General features: G+C 41.7%; 1 long non-coding RNA gene across 1 annotated transcript in view; it reads left to right on the top strand.

Moving 5' to 3' along the window:
- Positions 1-19338, top strand: part of LOC115528406 — a 73165-nt gene extending 53827 nt beyond the window's left edge. The window contains exon 3 of the long non-coding RNA XR_004344286.1: positions 19298-19338. This is a non-coding gene — a long non-coding RNA (uncharacterized LOC115528406). The remainder of the gene's footprint in view (positions 1-19297) is intronic.
- The last annotated feature ends 2872 nt before the right edge of the window (positions 19339-22210 follow it).

The following is a 22210-nucleotide window of genomic DNA, read 5'->3' as shown; positions in this document are numbered from 1 at the left end:
GGTTGTATTTCTTTTAATCATCATGAGGTAGGTATTACTCATGAGGAACTGTTTTTTTTTTTAAAGTAAGCTCTACTCCCATTGTGGGTTTTGAACTCAGAACCCTGAAATCAAGATTGCATGCTCTACCAACTGAGCCAGCCATGCACCCCTGATGAGTAAACTGAGGCAAAGACTGCCTGTGCTCTATTCCACTATAACCCATGAATTGTTTTGAAAGGTCTGTATCAACTGGTCTCAAAAGAATGGGCCCTGGAATCAGATAGATCTGGATTTAAGACACAGCTCTCAGGGTGCCTGGGTGTCTCAGTCAGTTAAGTGTCCAACTCTTGATTTTGGCCCAGGTCATGATCTCATGGTTCATGGGATCGAACCCTGTGTGGAGCCCCACATAAGGCTCCAAGCTATCATCATACAAGCCACTTAGGATTCTCTCTCTCCTTCTCTCTCTGCCCCTCCCTTGCTAGTGCTCTCTCTTTCTCAAAATAAATGAACTTAAAAAAAAAAAAAGACTCAGGGGTGCTTGGGTGGCTCAGCTGGTTAAGTGTCCAACTTCAGCTCAAGTCATGATCTCACCATTGTGAGTTCGAGCCCCACGTCGGGCTCTGTGCTGTGTGCTGACAGCTCAGAGCCTGGAGCCTGCTTCAGATTCTGTGTCTCCCTCTCTCTCTGCCCTTCCCCCACTCGCACTGTCTCTCTCTGCCTCTCAACAATGAATAAACATTAAAAAAAAAAGACTCAGCTCTCAAGTTTTTTTTCCTTGTTGATAACTTGACTTATTGCCATCATCACCACTGGTATACCCTCTATTTTTCAGATTTGGTCTTTCTGTAGTTGGCAATTCACTGCATCCTCATGAGACACAGGAGATAGGTCCAAATCTCTGGCCCCTGCCACTCACAGGGCATTACTTGAATCATCGGAGCTCTCTGGAGTCTCTTTATATTCCAGCCGATTTTGATTTATTTTCTTGTTCATCCTGTAGTAACAGACTATTATTGTTGGCTTTTCTGCTTTCTTTGTTTTTTTTGAATTCTGTTGAAGGCCTAACGTTGCCCTTGTGATTCCCTTTTGCACCTTGTCATTTTTTTTGTTGTTGGATTGACAGGAAATGTTCTGCTCCTTCCTTCCTTTGGTGCGTGGGGTTGGCCGTTTCATTCTTATGCTTGGTTGTTCTACATTTATGCTAGGTTCTTCCGGTGTGCACATCCCATCACCATATTTAAGCCTCCCAGTGATCTATCCCAGGATTCCTGACCTCTCTGTGTGTATATACACATACCCCCCCCCACCCTCCCTTAGGCAACAAGGAGCCACACCCTTTGGCTTTGGTCACCAAGGCACTGTTCCAGCCAATGGTAGCCCTGGGGTGGCTTCAACATCACAAAGAACTACTTTTGACATCTCTGTGGGTGGGGAGATGTAGAGTTGATGCTGTTGTTGTTCCTTTGACACCCCTAAAGACTGGTCCCAAAATGACTTGCCATGCTTCTTTATCTCCCATATACAATTCTGATGGCAAACACAACATAGAGAGGGAGTTTCTTCCACTCATGCTCCATGGACACCCCTATTCTGTGGTTCATTCTGTTCTTCCTCACTCTTCACCATTACCTAGTATTTTGAATTTCTTACCTAAAATCTCTCTAAAGTAATAGGGCCATATTTAAGGCTATGGGATTGATTGATTGATTGATTGATTGATTGATTTAAATTACCCGTTGCTCATCATGACAAATGCACTTCCCAATCCACATCACTCATTTCACCCATCCCTCTACTTACCTCCCCTCTGGCAACCATCAGTTTGTTCTCTATAGTTAAGAGTCTCATCATCAGGGAACTACAAATCAAAACAACAATGAGATACCACCTCACAGCCATCAGAATGTCTAAAATTAACAACTCAGGCAACAACAGATGTTGGAGAGGATACAGAGAAAGAGGATCTCTTTTGCACTGTTGGTGGGAATGCAAACTGGTGCAGACATTCTGGAAAACAATATGGAGGTTACTCAAAAAATACAAAATAGAACTACCCTCTGACTAAGCAATTGAACTAGTAGGTATTTATCCAAAGGATACAAACATGCTGATTTGAAGGAGCACATGCACCCCAATATTTATAGCAGTGCTACCAACAGTAGCCAAGTTATGGAAAGACCCCAAATGTCCATTGACTGATGAATGGATAAAGAAGATGTAGTATATATATACAATGGAATACTGTTCAGTGATGAAAAAGAATGAAATCTTGCCATTTGCAACAACATGGATGGAACTAGGGTGTAGTATGCTAAGCGAAATAAGTCAATCAGAGAAAGATAAATACCATATGATGTCACTCATACGTGGAATTTAAGAAACACAACAGATGAACATAGGGGAAGGGAGGGTAAAATAAGATAAAAGCAGAGAGGGATGCAAACCATAAGAGATTCTTAAATACAGAGAACAAGCTGAGGGTTGCTGGAGGGGAGGTCGATGGGGGGATGGGCCAAATGGGCAAGGGGCATTAAGGAGGGCACTTGTTGGGATGAGCACAGTGGGTGTTACGTGCTCATCATGAGTCACTAAATTATACTCCTGAAACCAATACTACACTATATATTAACTAACTTGAATACAAATAAATTTTTAAAAAAAGATTCTGTTTTTTGGTTTGTCTCTCTCCCTCCCTCCCTCTGCAGTCTATGAGGAGATCTAAATCATCCCATTTCCCTACTATAAATCCCTCTTATGCACCTTGAAGACCAGTTACTTCTTAACTATCACCAGGCAACTTTTCCACCCACCTCCTTTTCCCCAATGTCCATGTAGATTTCTTCAATTTTTGTTTTCCAGTCTGAAATCATTGCCTTCAAGCAGTCAAGACTTCAGTGACTAACCTTCTCCACTGCGTATCCTCATTTTGTTTTAAATCTTTCACTTCCAGTCCAGCATTCACCAGCTCTGTCATGGTCATCACTGCCATCATTCTCTTACTGCACTCTCCTTCCTATGCAGCAGCTGTTGAACTTGGGAACTATACATCGGGTTTGGTGCCATGCTCATGAAGCCTGGGTTCTTCAGCAGGCTGGTGGTATCAAAGATGATGACACCTCCCATGTGACTCGCTCTAAGCTTCAGCTCTGCCTTACAGGTCTTGTTGTGGGGGTCCAGCTCCAAATCTTGCCCATGGTAGGCCACATCTCAGCTGTGCTTCTTTGAACTGGAGAGCTCTAGGCCCACTCTTCCATGGGCTTTGTTGTAGGACAGGTCTATGCAGTTGGCCGGCTCACAGTCCTGACTTGCCCCCTCAGAGCTCCTGAGTTTTCTGGAGGCTCCGGCTCTGTTACAGAAACAAACGGCATTGAACAGGTTCAGCTCAATGGATTCCCCTTAGAAGTGCACAGCAGCCTCAACATTTTCTACATTTCCTTCTGTTTAGGGACACTGTGACTTCTCAGCTGACAAGTTAAACACTATTTGATTGTGGGTAAGATACTAACATTCCAAGCGTCTGTTTCCTTGTGTGTAAAATGGAGATGATATTAGTGCTTAATTCCTGGGGCTAATGAAGAATGAAAGAGACAGTGTATGTCAAATGCTTAGTCTGGTTCCTATAAAGGCAACTGGGAACTAGTAAGCATAAGCTATCATTATTGTTATTGTTATTTTAAAATATTATTGATAGGTGCAAGGATTTGTTTATAACTCCCCCAGCACATTCAAAATTAATGATTACAAAAAAAAGGAAAAGAAGAAGAAAAACCTAACTAGCACTAAACTTTCTACCAAATTCCCCTGTGAAGAAATCTTTTGGTTTCCTTTTCTTTCTTTCTTTCTTTAAAATGTTTTTTAACATATTATTTATTCTAGAGAAAGAGAGAGAGACAGAGTGTGAGCTGAGAGAAGGACAGACAAAGGGGGAGACACAGAATCTGAAGCAGGCTCCAGGTTCTGAAATGTTAGCACAGAGCCTGATGCCGGACTGGAACCCAAGAACCATGAGATCATGACCTGAGCCGAAGTTGGATGTTAACCGACTGAGCCACCCAGGTTTTCTTCATTGTCTTTTAAGGCAAATGGATTATAATAGTTGTTTGCCATGTGTACAAATAGCACACGTTCTGTAAAATGCCATGTTGCTTTCCTTGATGGATAACACCTGTTGCCAGGGACAGGCTTCTTCCTTTTCACCATGTGCTGGAGCGGGAACTGTCTGTCCAAGAGATTCCTGGCCTCTTGACTGTTTCTCCCTGTCTGTCCAGCAGATGGCCACTGGAGTTTTTGTTTTCCTTCCAGTTCAATGCTGCAGGACTGACTTTTGAGGGAATAAGCACGTTCCAGGGCAGAGTCTGATTTGCTCAGCTGGAACTTGATGTCCACCCCTGGGCCAATCAGCTGTGGTCTGGGAGGGTCATCTCTGTAGGGTGCTCTTGAGCACTGACTCCCTGAGAACAAGGGGCTTGGGTCATCAGGGCTGACAGGGTCATCCTGCTCGTGCAGTCAGACAAGAGTTGCTGGGATGTACAGGTTGATGCCAGAGATGACAACCATGGCTCCCTGGAGCACATCCCTGGGAGATGTTAATAATTTTCTTTTTTGGATATGCACCAAGTTTATTAATGTATTAATTAATCTAATCCTCTGAGGATTAAGACTTCAAAACAGAAGAGAAAGATCTTCACTTTCTACATCTTTGTGTTTAGTTTTTTTTCTTTTTAATACACTTTATTTTTAGAACATTTTAGATTCATAGAAAAATTGACAAGATAGTATGGAGTACCCTGCATCTGATTTCCCTATTATTAACATCTTCCATTAGTATGATACATTTGCTTACAATTAGTGAATCATACTGATACATTACAATTAACTAAAATCCATACTTTATCCAGATTTTCTTAGTTTTCACCTAATGTCCTTCTTCTGTTCCAGGATTCCTCCAGGATACCACATTACACTAAGTTGTCATCTCTCCTTAGGCCCCTCTTGGCTGTGACTGTTTATCATATTTTCTGATTGTTGGTGACCTTGACAGTTTTGAGAACTACTGGTCAAGTATTTTCTAGGCTGCTCCACTGTTAGGCTTGTCTCATGATTTTGGGCTATTGGGAGGGAGACCACAGAGGTCTCCATTTTCATTACCTCATAGTAAGCATACACGATTTATGACTGTTGATATTGGCCTTGATCACATGGCTGATGTAGTGTTTGTCAGGTTTCTCCACTGTCAAGTTACTCGTTGTTCCCCTTTCTATATCGTACACTTTGCAAGGAAGTCACTATGCACAGACTGTGCCTAATGGGTGAAGACTGATGCTCCCCCTCCTTGAGAGCAGAATATCTACATAAATTATTTAGAATTCTTGTGTATTAGTCCTAGAGCTGCCAATAACAAATTACCACCGACTGGGTGGTTTAAAACAACAGAAATGTATTCTCTCAGAGTTCTGGAGTCTAGAAGTCTGAAGTCAAAGTGTCGGCAGGGCCATGTTTCCTCTGAAGGATCTGGGAAAGAATCCTTCTGTGGCTCTTCCAGCTTCTGGTAACCCCAGGCATTACTTAGTTTGTGACAGCATGACTCCAATCTCTGCCTCAACATTCACATGGCCTTCTTTGTGTATCTCTGTGTCCTCTTCTCTTCTTATAAGGACACCAATCACTGGATTAAGGGCTCACTGTAAATCCAGTGAAACAGCTGAAGATCTTTAGCTAATTCTGTTTGCAAATAACCTATTTCCAAAGAAAGTCACATTCTGAGGTTCCAGTGAACATGAGTCTTTGAGGGACACTATTCAGCTCATTCCATTCTGTGTAGAAGACTTGTCGTCTTCTCTCCCTTTTCTTAATTTATTCAATCATTTATATCATTATGGACTAATGGATATTTATTTTTTGCTTTGTGTCATAATCCAATACTACTTTTTTTCTTGCTCAAATTGTTTTAGCTTTGGCCATCAGGAACTGTTTCAGTTGGTTCCTGTGACATATTCTCATTAATTTTTTTTTTGAGTATTTCTTTACTCTTTGGCATTATATGATGATCCTGGATCATCTTGTGTATTTCCTGCACCTGTCCTAGAACCAACTATTTCTGCAAGGAGTTCTGGTTCCTTTTATTGAAGATCAGCATTAGAAACCAAGATCTGGACATTAGGCATTCTTGTGGCTACAGGAGTGTCATTTCTTTTAGGCCCTCTCAGCTGATAAAGCAAAAAATATTTGTGTTTTACTAACTATAACTATATACACACATGCGCACACACACATCTATGCATTTTTCTATATATAGCTATATATTTATATATATGTATATATATAGAGAGAGAGCTGAACATGAGCTCATGTTGATGTATCCAATACCACATGGATCATTCCAGGTTTCTACCTTTGGTTATCTGTAAACTCCTATTCCAACACAGAAAATTGCCACCTGATACCCATTTATTTAACCATTCTATTCCAGTATTCTTATATCAGAATTGTTAACCTGTACCCACATAGGAAACAATGATATCAATAGAGCAATGCTTCTGTGTATTTCCTTTTGCCTTTAAGACTGGACTTATTCCAAAGATTTGTTTAGATCAGTACCCGATCCCCTTCAGTGAAGTTGTTTCACCTACTCATACATTTGTAGAGTCAAATTCTTTTATCATGGCCTGCCTTCCTTCCTAGGATCCCCCAACTTCCTATGTGACTTTTTAAAAATTTGCAGACATTAAGGTTCACTCTTTGTGTGGTACAGTTCTGAGTTTTGAGAATTGCAATAATGAATTGTATCCACCATTACAGGATCATAGAATTTCATTGCCTTAAAATCCCCTGTGCCTCATTATTCATCCCTCTCCACGAACCTCTGTGTGTACTTTTCCAACACCACAAGCAATTAACTCAATTAACTCAATTCTGACACTATCTGTCTGGAGAGAGCTTAAGATCCCACAGGTTGAGGGTTCAGTCCTACAAGACACAACCTCCCACCCCCCAACTCTTCAGAAGCTAATCACAAGTCTGGGTTGTCATTTGTGCTTCTGACCAATCGGCTATAGATCAAATATTCCCATGACCCATCCGTGGGTTTTAGTAACTTGCTAGAGTGTCTCAAAGAATCAGACAAACATTTTACTTACCAAATTACCAGTTTGTTATAAAAAGATATAACTCAGGAACAGCCAGATGGGAGAGATGCATAGGGTAAGGTATGTGGGAAGAGGCCCAGAGTTTCCAGAAGGCATTCTGGAATTCTCTTGTATTTCCTGCAACTTGGCGGCTCTCCAAACCCTGTCCTTTTGGGTTTTTTTGAAGGCTTCATAATATAGGTATGATTGAGTTCAATATCAAGCCCTTCTCCCCACCCTAGAGGTGGGGGTGGTGGTGGGACTGAAAATTCTAACCCTTTAATCACGTGGTTGTTTCTCTTGGGAAGGAGCCCCCACCCTTAGGTTACCTAGGGGTTTTCCAAAAGCCACTTCATTCACATAACAAAGACACATTTTGTCACTCTTGTCACTTAGCAAATTCCAAGGTTTTTAGGAGCTTTGTGTCAGAACAGGGATGAAGACCAAATACTTAATTCTTTTTTTTTTTTTTTTGTATTTTTATTTAATTTTTTTTTTTTTTTAATTTACATCCAAGTTAGTTAGCATATAGTGCAACAATGATTTCAGGAGTAGATTCCTTAATGCCCCTTACCAATTTAGTCCATCCCTCCTCCCACAACCCCTCCAGTAACCCTGTTTGTTTTCCATATTTAACAATCTCTTATGTTTTGTCCCTCTCCCTGTTTCTATATTATTTTTGTTTCCATTCCCTTATGTTCATCTGTTTTGTATCTTAAGGTCCTCATTTGAGTGAAGTTATATGATATTTGTCTTTCTCTGACTGACTAATTTCACTTAGCATAATACCTTCTAGTTCCATCCACATAGTTGCAAATGGCAAGATTTCATTCTTTTTGATTGCAGAGTAATACTTCATTGTGTGTGTGTGTGTGTGTGTGTGTGTGTGTGTGTGCATACCACATCGTCTTTATCCACTCATCCATCGATGGACATTGGGGCTCTTTCCATACTTTGGCTATTGTTGATAGTGTTGCTATAAACATGAGGTTGCATGTGCCCCTTCGAAACAGCATACCTGTATCCCTTGGATAAATACCTAGTAGTGCAATTGCTGGGTCGTAGGTAGTTCTATTTTTAGTTTTTTGAGGAACCTCCGTACTGTTTTCCAGACTGGCTGCACCAATTTGCATTCTCACGAGCAGTGCAAAAGAGATCCTCTTTCTCTGCATCCTCACCAGCATCTGTTGTTGCCTGCATTGTTAATGTCAGCCATTCTGACAGGTGTGAGGTGGTATCTCATTGTGGTTTTGATTTGCCAAATGCTTAATTCTTATTATAAATCACAATATCTCAACTAGCATCCACTGATTATTTTACTGTCTCTACAGTGTTGTGTTGTCCAGCTGGAATCATACAATCATAGCCTTTTCATATCAGCTTCTTTCACTCTGTAATATGCATTTAAGGTTTTTCCATGTCTTTTCATGGCTTAATAGCTTATTTCTTTACATTGCTGAATAACAATCCACTGTATCAATGTACCGTAGTTTAGTTATCCATTCATCTATTGAAAGACATTTTGATTGCTTCCGGTTTGGGGCAATTATGAATAAAGCTGCTATAAACATTTCCATGCAATTTCTTTGTGTGAGGTGTTGATGATAATTTTGGGGTGTCTAGGGCATCTAGCTTTATCCCCACATTCTCAACTATAGGATGAGAAACATCATTTATGGGTTTGCAGCTTTACAGTGGTGGTTCTGAGTGTCTCAGTCTATTCCTTTGGCTTAGAGAATCCTTCTCCTTTCAGTGCATGGCTTTGACTACCCAGCACATTGACAACTTGCCTGTTACCTGCTCCAGCTTGTCCCCAGAGGGCTCACTAATGTCTCAGTGCTTCCTACTCCTCCACCTCCTTTCCACAAATCTCAAAATGAACTCATTACTTTCTCTGTCAAATCTGCACTAGGTTCTTTATTCAATCACTTGGTGGGGGCACCCATCCCCCTAACCCCAATGCCCTCCTCTACTTCTCATATCCAGTCAGTTATCCAGCTGGAGGGTTCACCCTGAAGTCTCCTCCTCCTCTGTTTCATCACCATTGATGCCACCTTAGGGAAGGTCAGAAAGCTCTTTTGATCTTTCCTTTTGATCTTGGTGCTTTTGAATCTTACCTTTTGAAATTGGAGCTTTATTTATTTATTTTAATGTTTATTTTTGAGACAGAGAGAGACAGAGCATGAACAGAGGAGGGTCAAAGAGAGAGGGAGACACAGAATCTGAAGCAGGCTCCAGGCTCTGAGCTGTCAGCACAGAGCCCGACACAGGGCTGGAACTCAAGGACCATGTGATCATGACCTGAGCTGAAGTCAGACGCTTAACTGACTGGGTGACTGAGCAACCCAGGCGTCCCTGAACTTGGTGCTTTAGACAAACCATGCCATTTGTACCTCTGTGTCTTTTCATAAGCCCTTCCCTTTGCCAGCGTGTTGAGATTTGGGGGTGATGGTGGGGTTCGTGAGGTTCAGAGCCGATGGCCAAGAAAGATTCTTGAAGACGTCTTTGGTGCAAAAAGGTGATTTTATTAAAGCATGGGGAAAGGACTCATGGGCAGGAAGAGCTGCACTGTAGGGGTGGGGGCGGGATGGGGACCATTTTATGGAGTCAGGGGAGAGGGAGCTCCAAAGGGATTTTCATATGCTAAAGACTCACAGATTATTGAAGGCCTAGCTATTGTCAAGCTAATGTTGTTTTGCCATCTATCAAAGCATTAACATTAAGACAGTAGGGAGTTCCTGGACTTTAGGCTGTTGATGGGATTGCCTTTTTCTTGTAAACTGCTTGAGACTCTATTCAGTTTAACCATTTTTTTCCCATTTTCCTTTGTTTTTGGGCAGCCAAAATTCTTTTCCTTTGTTTTTGCCTGAGGAGTAACACATATCCCACTTTGGGGGGTGGTGTGTGTGCTAGCTTGTATTTTGCCCTCCATTTGCCTTGTGGTCCCTCTGTAATGCCCCCGATTTCGAATCCGAGAGACCACCAAGGAGCCGATACCAATGCAAATGCACGAGGGTTTATTTGCAAGCTTGAGCTTGGGCCCAAGTATACCCGACACAGCGGAGCAGGGACTTGGACCCCTAGGTTAAGAGGCGTAGCAGTTTTATAGGGGCCAGTGGCCAATGAGATTGTAACACACACAGAAAGTTGCATAGTCATGTCAGTCCACACGCAGGTAGCCAATTGAATTACAATTTACCCTATAGTAACTGTTTGAACTTGCCTGTCACTCTGGTCAGAATTGGCACGCAAGTTTGGTGGGCAAAAGGTGGGGTTTAAGAATTGGCGCGCAAGTTTGGCGGTTAGGGGTTCCGCATTCCTATATGAACCGATTTCCAGTAAGGGTGTGCTTAGCGGCTTGACTAGGGTGGGGGAGTGTCTTAAGCAATAAGTAGGTCATATGGGGGTTATACATGAGATGGTGGGTGTAGCACAAAATGGAGTTAGTCTTGCTCTGCTTGTCCAGGGGTGGGGGATTTTTGTTAAATTCCTTGGGTCCCACACCTCATCAAGGTAACTTTTCCCTCCTTAACTCACTGGGCAATTCATATTCATCTTTCAAAATTCTGTTCAGGCATCTGGAAAGCTCTGTTTATCTTCTATTTGTACGCTTGCTACCAAAAGTGTGGTGTGCAAATGACCACACTTTTGGCATCACCTGGAAATTGGTAGAAATGCAAAATCTCAGGCTCTATTCCAGGAGACGTACTGAATCAGGGGTCTGCCTTTTAAATGATCTCTAGGTGATGCATGTGCCTGTTAAAGTTTGAGAAGTGTAGCCCACTTCTGACATTGCACTTTCATTTTGACATGAGTTGCATTATTTTGTAACTATTTCTTTCAGTTTTCCCCTCAAGACGTGAGTTCCCTGGGGGCACCTGGGTGGTTCAGTCAGTTATGCGTCAGACTTTTGATTTAGGCTCAGGTCATGATCTAGTGGTTCCTGGGATGGAGTCTCATGCTTGGGATTCTCTCCCTCTCTCTCTCTCTCTGCCTCTCCTCTGCTCAAGCTCTCTCTCTCTCTCTCTCTCAAAATAAATAAATGAACTTCAAAAGAAAAAAAAGGCTGAATTTCCTGAGCTCAGAGTCAGTGTCAGGGTCAGGGTCCATGTACCATTCAGGGACAAGCCTAGTCTGTGGCAACTGAAATGGGGCCCAGATGTTTGTTTAACCTTCAGGGATTTTCAGACCTGGGTCCAAGCCCAGTGGCAAAAATTATAGAAGTGAGGTTCTTTTCAGCATTATTTTACTTTATCCCCACAAATATGTTACTAAACAATGCATATCCTTTCCCCACTCCCCACCCCCCCCCCGCCCCCAGGATGAATTCATAAAAGAATAAATGGAAAAATGAACAAAGGTTTAGGTATGAGAGTGTTTATCATTATAAAAAACTAGAAGACTTAAATGTCCAACTAAATGCAACCATTAAAAATAGTATTTTTAGAATATATATTAATGGAGAAAGATAATGTGCATTATATAAAGACTTATAAATCTTTATAATTTTTGAAAGTGATAAATTATGAATAAACCTAACAAATCCAAAATATAGAACTCTATGTGGGTAAGTATTAAAAGTAACAGTCTGGGGGCTCCTGGGTGGCTCAGTCGGTTGAACGTCTGACTTCAGCTCAGGTCATAATCTCAGGGTCAATGGGTTCAAGCCCCACGTCTGGCTCTGTGCTGACAGCTCAGAGCCTGGAGTCTGCTTTGGATTCTGTCTCCCCCCTCTCTCTATGCCCTTCCCCCACTCACCCTCTGTCTCTCAAAAATGAATACATGTTTAAAAAAATTCTTAAAAAAACACAAAGTAACAGTCTGTCTCCCAGCGACTGTTAACTAAAGGTTAACATCAGTTATCAGATGTTAATTTCTCGTCCACACATAAGGAGTGAAGTTATGTCCTAACATGGTGTTTAGTGATGGCTTCTAAAGTCAGTTCATAATGTAAAATTTTATTATTGTCAAAATTACCCCTAAAAGATTTCACATTTCATACAGTTCAGTATATGTGCTCTTAAGATATACTGTACCTTCTTTAGTAACTCTACCTAGTTTTCCTAAATCAGATCATTTTTTTCCACTTGAGTACCAGTTTGCATTTAGGGGTCAAGTTGCATTTCCATACACATAAATATACACTTGTACACATATATCTCTATGTTTCTCTCTTTTTAATCTCCAAATCCTTTGAGTTATACCTAGGTAATTTAAATTGAACTCTTGTAGCCCATGTCTTGAGCATACTACAAAGACACAAGTTATGTCTTTCCATAACGTCACCCTCATTCTATCATAAAGCGAGGTTAACGTAATTGTTAACCAGGATTCCAAACTCAATGACATTTCAGTAGGCATTTACCTTGGCTTCACACATGTCACACAAAGCAAGGCACAATACAAGCCAGCACAACAAGATACAATAAGGGGTAAGAAGTTAATGAACTGAATACCAAATCGGTCAGTGAGCCTGCAGTTGAAATGATGACTCAGTCTGGTCCAGGTCGTCTGTTCTAGGGTGTTATTGCTTATGTTGAAGCAGTGGAGGATCTCTATTATGTTCAGAGATCAATTGAGAGGAAGCTTTTTATTTTATTTTATTTTTACTTTATTTTGAGAGAGAGAGCATGAGCACGGGAGGGGCAGAGAGAGAGAGAGAATCCGAAGCAAGCTCTGTGCAGAGCCCGATGCATGGCTCAAACTCACAAACTGCGAGATCATGACCTGAGCCAAAACCAAGAGTTGGCTGCTTAATGGACTGAGCCACCCAGGCACCCCAAGAGGAAGGTTTGACGGAAGTTGCCTTTCAAATGCAGTCAGACATGGAAGGTTCAGCATCTAGAGAATCTGACAGTTGGCTACAAAAGTCCTCCCTCCTTCTTCTTTTTTTTTTTTAATGTTTGTTTATTTTTGAGAGAGAGACAGAGTGTGAGCAGGGGAGAGGCAGAGAGAGAGGGAGACACAGAATTTGAAGCAGCCTCCAGGCTCTGAGGTGTCAGCACAGAGCCCGACACGGGGCTTGCATCCACAAACCATGAGATCATGACCTGAGATCATGACTTGGCCTGTGCCCCAAAAGTCCTCCCTTCTTAAAGGAGTTTAATCAGCCCTGGGTCTTTGCAGACAATTTCTGGTTCTAGTGATTATCAGCTCTTGCTTTTTCCAGGCTTTCTTGGCTTTGCTGGTTGTCTGAGTGCCACCAGACTATGCTGGTTTCAGTGATATCTGGTCTTACTTGCAACACCCTTGGCTGCTTATGTCACTGCTTAACATGAGTTACTGCTTGACATGAGTGACTCCATCTTGCTCTCTATACCCCACAGACATGAAACTATATTTTTTCTGCGATTTGCTTTCTTTAATATTTTTCCAAGTCCCTTCATGTAAAACTACCTCAATATTTTTAATAGCTATATCATCACTTATGAGGATACAATACTTTAACCACTCTCTTCCCTTGTTGACAGAGCTTTCCATTGCTTGCCATTTTTTGTTATTATGAACGATGTTGTGTGGAAATTAATAAAAGGAAACCTCATGTAGAATGAAGTCAGGGAGGTGCTTGGGTGGCTCAGTCGATTAAGCATCTGACTTTGGCTCAGGTCATGACCCCACAGTTCGTGAGTTCAGCCCCGCATCGGACTCTGTGCTGACAGCTCAGAGCCTGGAGCCTGCTTTGGATTCTGTGTCTCTGTCTCTCTCTGCCCCTACCTGGCTCATGCTCTTTTCTCTCTGTCTCTCAAAAATAAAATGAATGTTAAAAAAAAAAAAAAAGAATGAAGTCAGGAAGCTGACAGGGGGCACTCTCAAGCCCTATCACTTCTCAATTGCAGACCCTACGGGAAGAGACACACCTTGCATGTGGATACTTATTTACTATCCCAGCAGGAGGAAGGCTTTCCTCCTCCCCTGGCAACAGCTTAGTCAAGGAGAGACTGTCACAGCTCAGCCAATGAAAAGCCACCATACTTCAAACTCCCAGTTTATGCCAATGGACTTTTTGTTTGTTTCTTTATTTATTTATTAAAAATGTTTATTTATTTTTGAGACAGACAAGCAGGGGAGGGTCAGAGAGAGACAGAGACACAGAATCCAAAGCAGGCTCCAGGCTCTGAGCTGTCAGCCCAGAGCCTGACGCGGGACTTGAACTGATGAACTGTGAGATCATGACCTGAGCCCAAGTCACTAGTTTAACCAGATGAGCCACCCAGGCACCCCAATGGACTTTTTGTTTATAAGAGTCCCTCCAATCTCCCCCTTTTCTCAATAACAAAGCATTCCTCTTCTTTGTTCTGTGGACTTGCCTCTATGGTTTTGCCATAGCTTGTTTGTCCCCGATTGCAATTCCCTGCCTTCCTGAATAAGCCAATTTTTGCTGGTAAAATAACTGGCAGTTTTATTTTTAAGGTTAAAGTTGTCATGAGCATCCATTAAAATATATATTTGAATTTTTTTTATAAAATAACATTTTATGATTCAAAAATAATGCATATTTGTGATTAAATTTTTATTTATTTTTCTTTTATAATTATTAACTTTTTAAACATTTCTTTATTTTTGAGAGACAGAGAGAGAGCAGGGGAGAGGCAGAGAGAGAGAGAGAGGGGAGAGAGAATCCCAAGCAGGCTCTGCGCAGTTAGAGCAGAACCCGATGTCAGGCTCAAACTCACAAACCATGAGATCATGACCTGAGCTGAAATCAAGAGTCAACTGCTTAACTGACTGAGCCACCCAGGTGCCCCTGTAATTATTCTTTTAAAACATAACTTATTTTTAGGGTGGAGTGAATTTTGTCGTTGTTGTTGTTGTTGTTGTTTTGTTTTAGTAGGCTCTATGCCCAAAGTGGTGCTCAAACTTAGAACCCCTAGATCAAGAGTCACATGTTCTACTGACTTAGCCAGTCAGGATCATCTGTGGTTAAATGTTTAAAGAAAATTACAGAAATACAAACACATACAGATGAAAATAAAAAATCATCATTAATTTCATCACCATGACATATGGAGTCTCAGCTTTTTAAAATAAAACATTTAGGGGCGCCTGGGTAGCTCAGTCGGTTGGGCGTCCGACTTCGGCTCAGGTCACGATTTCGCAGTCCACGAGTTCGAGCCCCGCATCGGGCTCTGGGCTGATGGCTCAGAGCCCGGAGCCTGCTTCCGATTCTGTGTTTCCCTCTCTCTCTGCCCCTCCCCCGTTCATGCTGTGTCTCTCTCTGTCTCAAGAATGAATAAACGTTAAAAAAATTTTTTTTTAAATAAAACATTTAATTTATCTTACTAGAATTTAATAGAAGAAAAAGAACTGAAGTGAAACCAGAGTCTCCTTTTGCCTCCCTCAAATTCTTCTTTCTTTCTTTCTTTCTTTCTTTCTTTCTTTCTTTCTTTCTGTAGACTTCATGCCCAGTGCAGAGCCCAGTGTGGGGCTTGAACTCACAACTCTGAGATCAAGACCTGAACTGACTGAGATCGAGAGTTAGACACTTAATTGACTGAGCCACCCTGGTGCCTCCCTTCTATAGCTAAAAAGAGATTGTGAAATAGTAAGGATGGGAACGGTGTGGGGTTTTTTTTTTCACTTTTATTTTTTTGTTGTTATTTTAATTATTTTAATTTTTTAATTTAATTTTTTATTTTTTTAAATTTACATCCAAGTTAGTTAGCATATAGTGTAACAATGATTTCAGGAGTAGATTCCTTAATGCCCTTTACCAATTTATCCCATCCCCCCCCACAACCCCTCCAGTAACCCTCAGTTTGTTCTCCATATTTATGAGTCTCTTCTGTTTTGTCCCCCTCCCTGCTTTTATATTATTTTTGTTTCCCTTCCCTTATGTTCATCTGTTTTTTTCTCTTAAAGTCCTCATATGAGTGAAATCATATGATTTTTGTCTTTCTCTGACTAATTTCGCTTAGCATAATACCCTCTAGTTCCATCCACGTAGTTGCAAATGGCAGGATTTCATTCTTTTTGATTGCCAAGTAATACTCCATTGTATATATATACCACATCTTCTTTATCCATTCATCCATCGATGGACATTTGGGCTCTTTCCATACTTTGGCTATTTTTGCTAGTGCTGCTATAAACATGGGGGTGCATGTGTCCCTTCGAAACAGCACACCTGTATCCCTTGGATAAATGCCTAGTAGTGCAATTGCTGGGTTGTAGGGTAGTTCTATTTTTAGTTTTTTGAGGAACCTCCATACTGTTTTCTAGAGTGGCTGCACCAGCTTGCATTCCCAGGGAACCTTGTGTTTTTGATTAAACTTTGTTTGCTTAATAGCTGTAACTTTAAATTTCCATGTAATAAAACCTTGTCACCTGCCAAATGAAAATCAGAAGACAACTGTCATGGCTAAGTAGACAGTAAACACGCACATACACTTTAAAAAAGATTTATTGAACAGGATAAGGATTTAAACCTGAACCCATTAGAAGAAAGCAATTGAGAAAGGCTGATCCAAGAAAAGATCCAATAAAAGTGACAGATTGCTTGTAGGGATAAAAAAAAAAAAAAAAAAAAAAGACATCCTGTGAAAATACTTATTCCTGCTAGTTTAAACTCAACAAAGTCAATCGTGAATTCAGAATATTAATCTTATTTCTCTATCCATTTTTTTTTTTTGTCCAATAAGGGATGGGTAGTTTCATACTTGTTAAAAAACAAACAAACAGCACTTTGCTATGCTTCAAACATGTACATTCAAGCACCTTGCTGAATGACCTGAGACCCAGGGGAATCTTGTAACGTTTTGGACTTATTCGAAATCAGATTCCTTCTATCTGTGATACCGAATTTAAGGGTGACCATGTGCAAACATGTTTTGACAATCTGCTTTGTGAACCAGCTAGACCATAAATCAGAATCTTGCCTTATTTGATGCATTCTTTTTTCCTGCCCTTTTATTTACTTCAGTTTTCACTCAGAGAGACCTGTGGAACTTGCATTTGAGTGGCATGGCTCTCCTGTGCCAGGAAGGCAATAAAGTCAGCTTTGTTTTAGACTATTTGGTGATTTTTGTTTCTCACTGTTTAAATCACAATCATTTGTCCAAAATCATGTGCATTTTAGCCTGACCATGATTTTCCAGTGTAGCTTGTATCTCACTCCTCACCCCACCTCCCTCCACCAATTTTTTTTAATGTTTATTTATTTTTGAGACAGAGAGAGACAGAGAGAGACAGAGAGAGAGTGTGAGCAGGGGAGGGGCAGAGAAAAAGAGGGAGACACAGAATCCAAAGCAGGTTCTAGGATCTGAGCTGCCAGCACAGAGCCCAATGCGGGGCTTGAACTCACAAACCGGTGAGATCATGACCTGAGCCAAAGTTGGATGCTTAACTGACTAAGCCACCCAGGTGCTCCTTCCACCGATTTTCTTAACTACATCCTCCTTTTTTGGCAGAGAGTCTTGTATCTTCACTTCACTTAAAAAAAATTTTTTTTTAATGTTTATTTTTGAGAGAGAGAGAGAGAGAGAGGGAGAGAGAGAGAGTGTGAGTAGGGGAAGGGCAGAGAGATGGAGGCACAGACTCTGAAAAGGCTCCAGGCTCTAAGCTGTCAGCACAGAACCAGATGCAGGGCTTGAACCTACCAGCTACAAGAGCATGACCGGTGCCGAAGTAGGACGCTAAACTGACTGAGCCACCCAGAAGCTCTTATCTTCACTTTTAAGGATTTTCAGATTTTTACTTAATTTGCACAATGACATCTATTTCTTTCCTACAGTTTTTGTCCCAAAGACAGCTAATATCCAATTCTGGTTTTGACAGATTGTATTGTAAGTCTGGTGAATAGCTGTTAGGTTGGATTTTTTTCAAACATTTTCTTGCTTTAGTTCCACTGTTCTTGGTTCTTTCTTTCTTTCTTTTTGAGAGAGAGAGAGAGAGGGCAGAAGTGAGTAAGGGGCAGAGAGAGTGAGGAGAGAGAGAGAAGGGGGGCTTACTTGAATCGGAGCTGGTGCTTACCTGAAGCAGGGCTGGAGCTCACCCAATGCGGGACTTGAACTCACAAACTGTGAGAACATAACCTCGGCAAAAGTCAGATGCTTAAAGACTGAGCTATGCAGGCACCTGTTTTTTGTTGTTTTTTTTTGTTTTTTTTTTCCTGCTAGTCTTTTCCCTGGACTCCTTTATCAGTTTTGGAGTACTTTCTCAAGTGTTTTTCTTCAGAGGGGGTGTATAAGAGAAAGTTTCAGAGTCCCTGCCTGTCTTCAGATATCTTTTGTCCTCACATTTGCTTAACAGTATGGCTGGAGAGGGACTTTCCTTTCAGAATAATTTCTTCCATACAAAGTTTCATGTAAGAAACAGAATTTTTATTATTTTAACAATTGGTGTCAGAATTCATTTAAGGGAGGGGACTGTTTAAAGGATGGGAAAATATATACTGTTAAGTTCTTGTGGATAGAAGACAAGAGCAGGAGTGTTTGGGAGAGACCAGAGGGAAAAGGATATCAGTCACACTGCTCATTATGAGACAAGGCTGGAGATTTGAACTGGTTCCAAGAGAGCAGAGGATTGGAGGGGGTGCCTGTCTAAGGCCCAGGATGTAGTGAAATATATGGCTGATGTGGTGCTTTTGAAGAAATACGTCCATAAATTCTTTAATACTCCTGGGGCACATGGGTGGCTCAGTTGGTGAAGTGACTGAGTTGGTTAAGTGTCAAGAGTCAGTGACTCTTTTTTTTTTTTATTAAAAAAAAATTTTTTTTTTTAACGTTTATTTATTTTTGAGACAGAGAGAGACAGAGCATGAACAGGGGAGGAGCAGAGAGAGAGGGAGACACAGAATCTGAAACAGGCTCCAGGCTCTGAGCTGTCAGCACAGAGCCCAACGTGGGGCTTGAACTCACCGACCGTGAGATCATGACCGGAGCCGAAGTCGGACGCTTAACCGACCAAGCCACCCAGGCGCCCCAAGAGTCAGTGACTCTTGATCTCAGCTCAGGTCTTGATCTCCAGGTTAAGAGTTCAAACCTTGCATTGGTCTCTGTACTGGGCGTGGAGCCTACTTAAAAAATAACAACAATAACAAATTCTTTAATACTCCTCTCTTCAAGAGATAGAACTTAGTTCTCTTTCCCTTAAGTGTGGGCTAGACTTGGTGATTTGTTTCTAATGAACAGAAAATAAAATAGAAGTAATGGTATGTGACTTTGGCACTGTGGCTTCTGTTTTGATTACAGGATCTCCTCTTTCCTGGAATTCTTGCTCTGGGGGAAGCCACATAACGACATAGAAGTCTGACTATCCTGAGACTGCCATGCTGAGGCGAAGCCCAAGCTAGTCATGTGGAAAGGCAGCGTCACAGAAAGTAACCCAACCTGCCTCCAGCTAGCCAACTGTTCTCAGCTCGGGTGCCATGCATCAACATGAGGGAGCCATCTTGGTCATCCTGACCTAGAAGATACATCACAGAGAACAACTGAGGACCCAGACAGATGGCCCTAGGTGAGCTGTTTCAGCCATCTATAGCCATATTAGGCACTCCAGTTGGTGTCCCAGATATCTAAGCACAGAGATGAATCATCCATCCTATATTCTGTGCAATTCTGACCCTATAGAATCATGAGTATATTAAATGGTTGTTATTTTATACTATGAAGTTTTGGGGTGGTTTGTTACATAATAATAAACAACTGGAATAATCACACAATTACAAATGTTAAACTAACTCAGGCATTCTTTTTAAAAATTTATTTATTTTGGGGCGCCTGGGTGGCGCAGTCGGTTAAGCGTCCGACTTCAGCCAGGTCACGATCTCGCGGTCCGGGAGTTCGAGCCCCGCGTCAGGCTCTGGGCTGATGGCTCAGAGCCTGGAGCCTGTTTCCGATTCTGTGTCTCCCTCTCTCTCTGCCCCTCCCCCGTTCATGCTCTGTCTCTCTCTGTCCCAAAAATAAATAAACGTTGAAAAAAAAAATTAAAAAAAAATTTATTTATTTTTATTATTTAAAAAAATTTTTTTAATGTTTATTTATTTTTGAGAGAGAGACAGAGTATGAATGGGGGAGGAGCAGAGAGTGAGGGAGACACAGAATCTGAAGCAGGTCCCAGGCTCTGAACTGTCAGCACAGAGCCCGACATGGGGTTCGAACCCGTGAACCATGAGATCATGACCTGAGCTGAAGTTGGACGCTTACCGACTGAGCCACCCAGGTGCCCCTAAACTAACTCAGGCATTCTTAAAAATATCTTTACTGGGGCACCTGGGTGGCTCAGTCAATTGAGAGTCCGACTTCACATCACGATCTTGTAGTGTGTGGGTTTGAGCCCTGCATCAATCTGGTTGCTGTCAGCCTGTCAGCATGGAATCTGCTTTGAATCTCCTGTCTCCCTCTCTCTGCCCCTCCCCGGCTTGCACTCTCCCATAAATAAATAAATCTTAAAAAAATATATTTGCTAAACTTTTTTTTTTTTTTAATTGCAGGAATAATACCTGTTTGTTGTATCACATTCAAATATAGGAGTATTGTTTAGGGTTGGGACCTTGTGGTACTTATCTCCATGGCTTCAGTACCTAGCTTAAGGCCTGGACTTCCAGAAGCGTGACAAATTTACTGGATAAATGATTCTTGCCTTCCTTTTCTCATCTCCTTCCTTACTACCTTCCCTCTCACATTCAAAAGATCAAACCCTAAAAGTTCTGAAATGGTGCACCAGGGGTCGTTTTAGCTGCTCTGGGGGCCAGGGGATAATCAGACCTCATGAATGGTGGGCCGGCCAGGTCTCAGGAGAGGGGTGCTGGCTGTCTCTATTCCAAGCCCCTCTGAGCACCCATCTTGGTTAGAGGTTAGGTTGTGGATTACACGAACCGAACTCTCCCAAGATTTTCTAGAGTAACAGATTTGGGGATATAACAGCTCAACTACAATGTTATGAGGCATTTGAAGGGGGGAGAAATTTCTGGATGACAACAGGCTATCTGGCTTTGGGCATGTCACCCATTTTCTGGCCTCACTTTTCTCTTTATGAGTCCCCTTTGCCAAAGCCCAGCCTGGGAAAAACCTGAGGTCATTAAAAGTGGGGTCTGGCAATCTCCCAAAATACCAAGAACAAGTTCACCCCTCCAATGCTTCAAATTCTTTAGAAAATGTGGGCTGACACTGTGGAAAGGACAAGCTACAAAACAGTCCATACAGAGTGTTCTCTGTTCGTAACTTTATCTGGTCTCTCTGCATAGAACCAAGTTGGGGGAGGCTGTTTGCCAATATGTTATCTGTGGTTATCTGAGGGAGTGGGAGGAAATTATTCCTGGTAATTTTTATTTTCTTTTTGGTGTGCCTCCAGATGTACTACAATGAATATCTATTACTTTGCATAATCAAGAAATTAAAAAAAATTTTTTAATAGACAATTTGGCATGTGTTCTTTGTCATGCTCAGTAGGTACACAAGCTCTTCTAGGTAGAAGTGAAAAAAAGAGGGAGCCCTGTTAGTGGAGACTGTGATGTTTTCTAATGTATTAGCTTTCTTTCCATTGCTGTGTAACAAATGAGTTAGGGACTTAGAGAAGCACACATTTATTACCTCACGGATTCTGTGGGTTGAGAGTCCAGGCATGGCTTGGCTGACTCCTCTTCTCAAGGACTCACAAGGCACCAGCCAAAGTGTTGGCCAGACTTCATTCTCATCAAGAGGCATGAATGGGGAAAAACCTGTTCACAAGGTCACTAAGGTTGTTAACAGAACTCAAGGCTGTAAGATCGAGGGCCTCAGCTTCTTCCTTTGTCTGGAGGCCACCCTTTGCTCCTAGAGGCTGTCTGTAATTTTTGCCATGTGGGCTTTCCCAACATGGCCACTTACTTCAACAAATCAGCAAGAAGAGCCGGTAGAGCAATTTTGCTAGCAAGATGGGGTTTTATATAATGCAATGAAATCACAGAGGGACATCCCATCACTTTTGCCAGATGCTATTGGTTAGAAGCAAATCACAAGTCCCACTTCAGGGGGAAGTCCAACTGAAGCCGAATGGATTACTCAAAGGTGTTGTTATGAACTGAATGTTGTGTGTTATGAACAGAATCGTGTGGAAGCCTTAACCCCCGGCATGGCTGTATTTGGAGATGGGACCTCTACAGAAGAAATAAGAGGAGGTACCAA

The sequence above is a fragment of the Lynx canadensis genome, chromosome D3 (genome assembly GCF_007474595.2).
Source record: "Lynx canadensis isolate LIC74 chromosome D3, mLynCan4.pri.v2, whole genome shotgun sequence".
NCBI lineage: Eukaryota > Metazoa > Chordata > Mammalia > Carnivora > Felidae > Lynx > Lynx canadensis.
The sequence above is the reverse complement of the archived record's forward strand: the minus strand, read 5'-3'. Positions and strand labels throughout refer to the sequence as shown.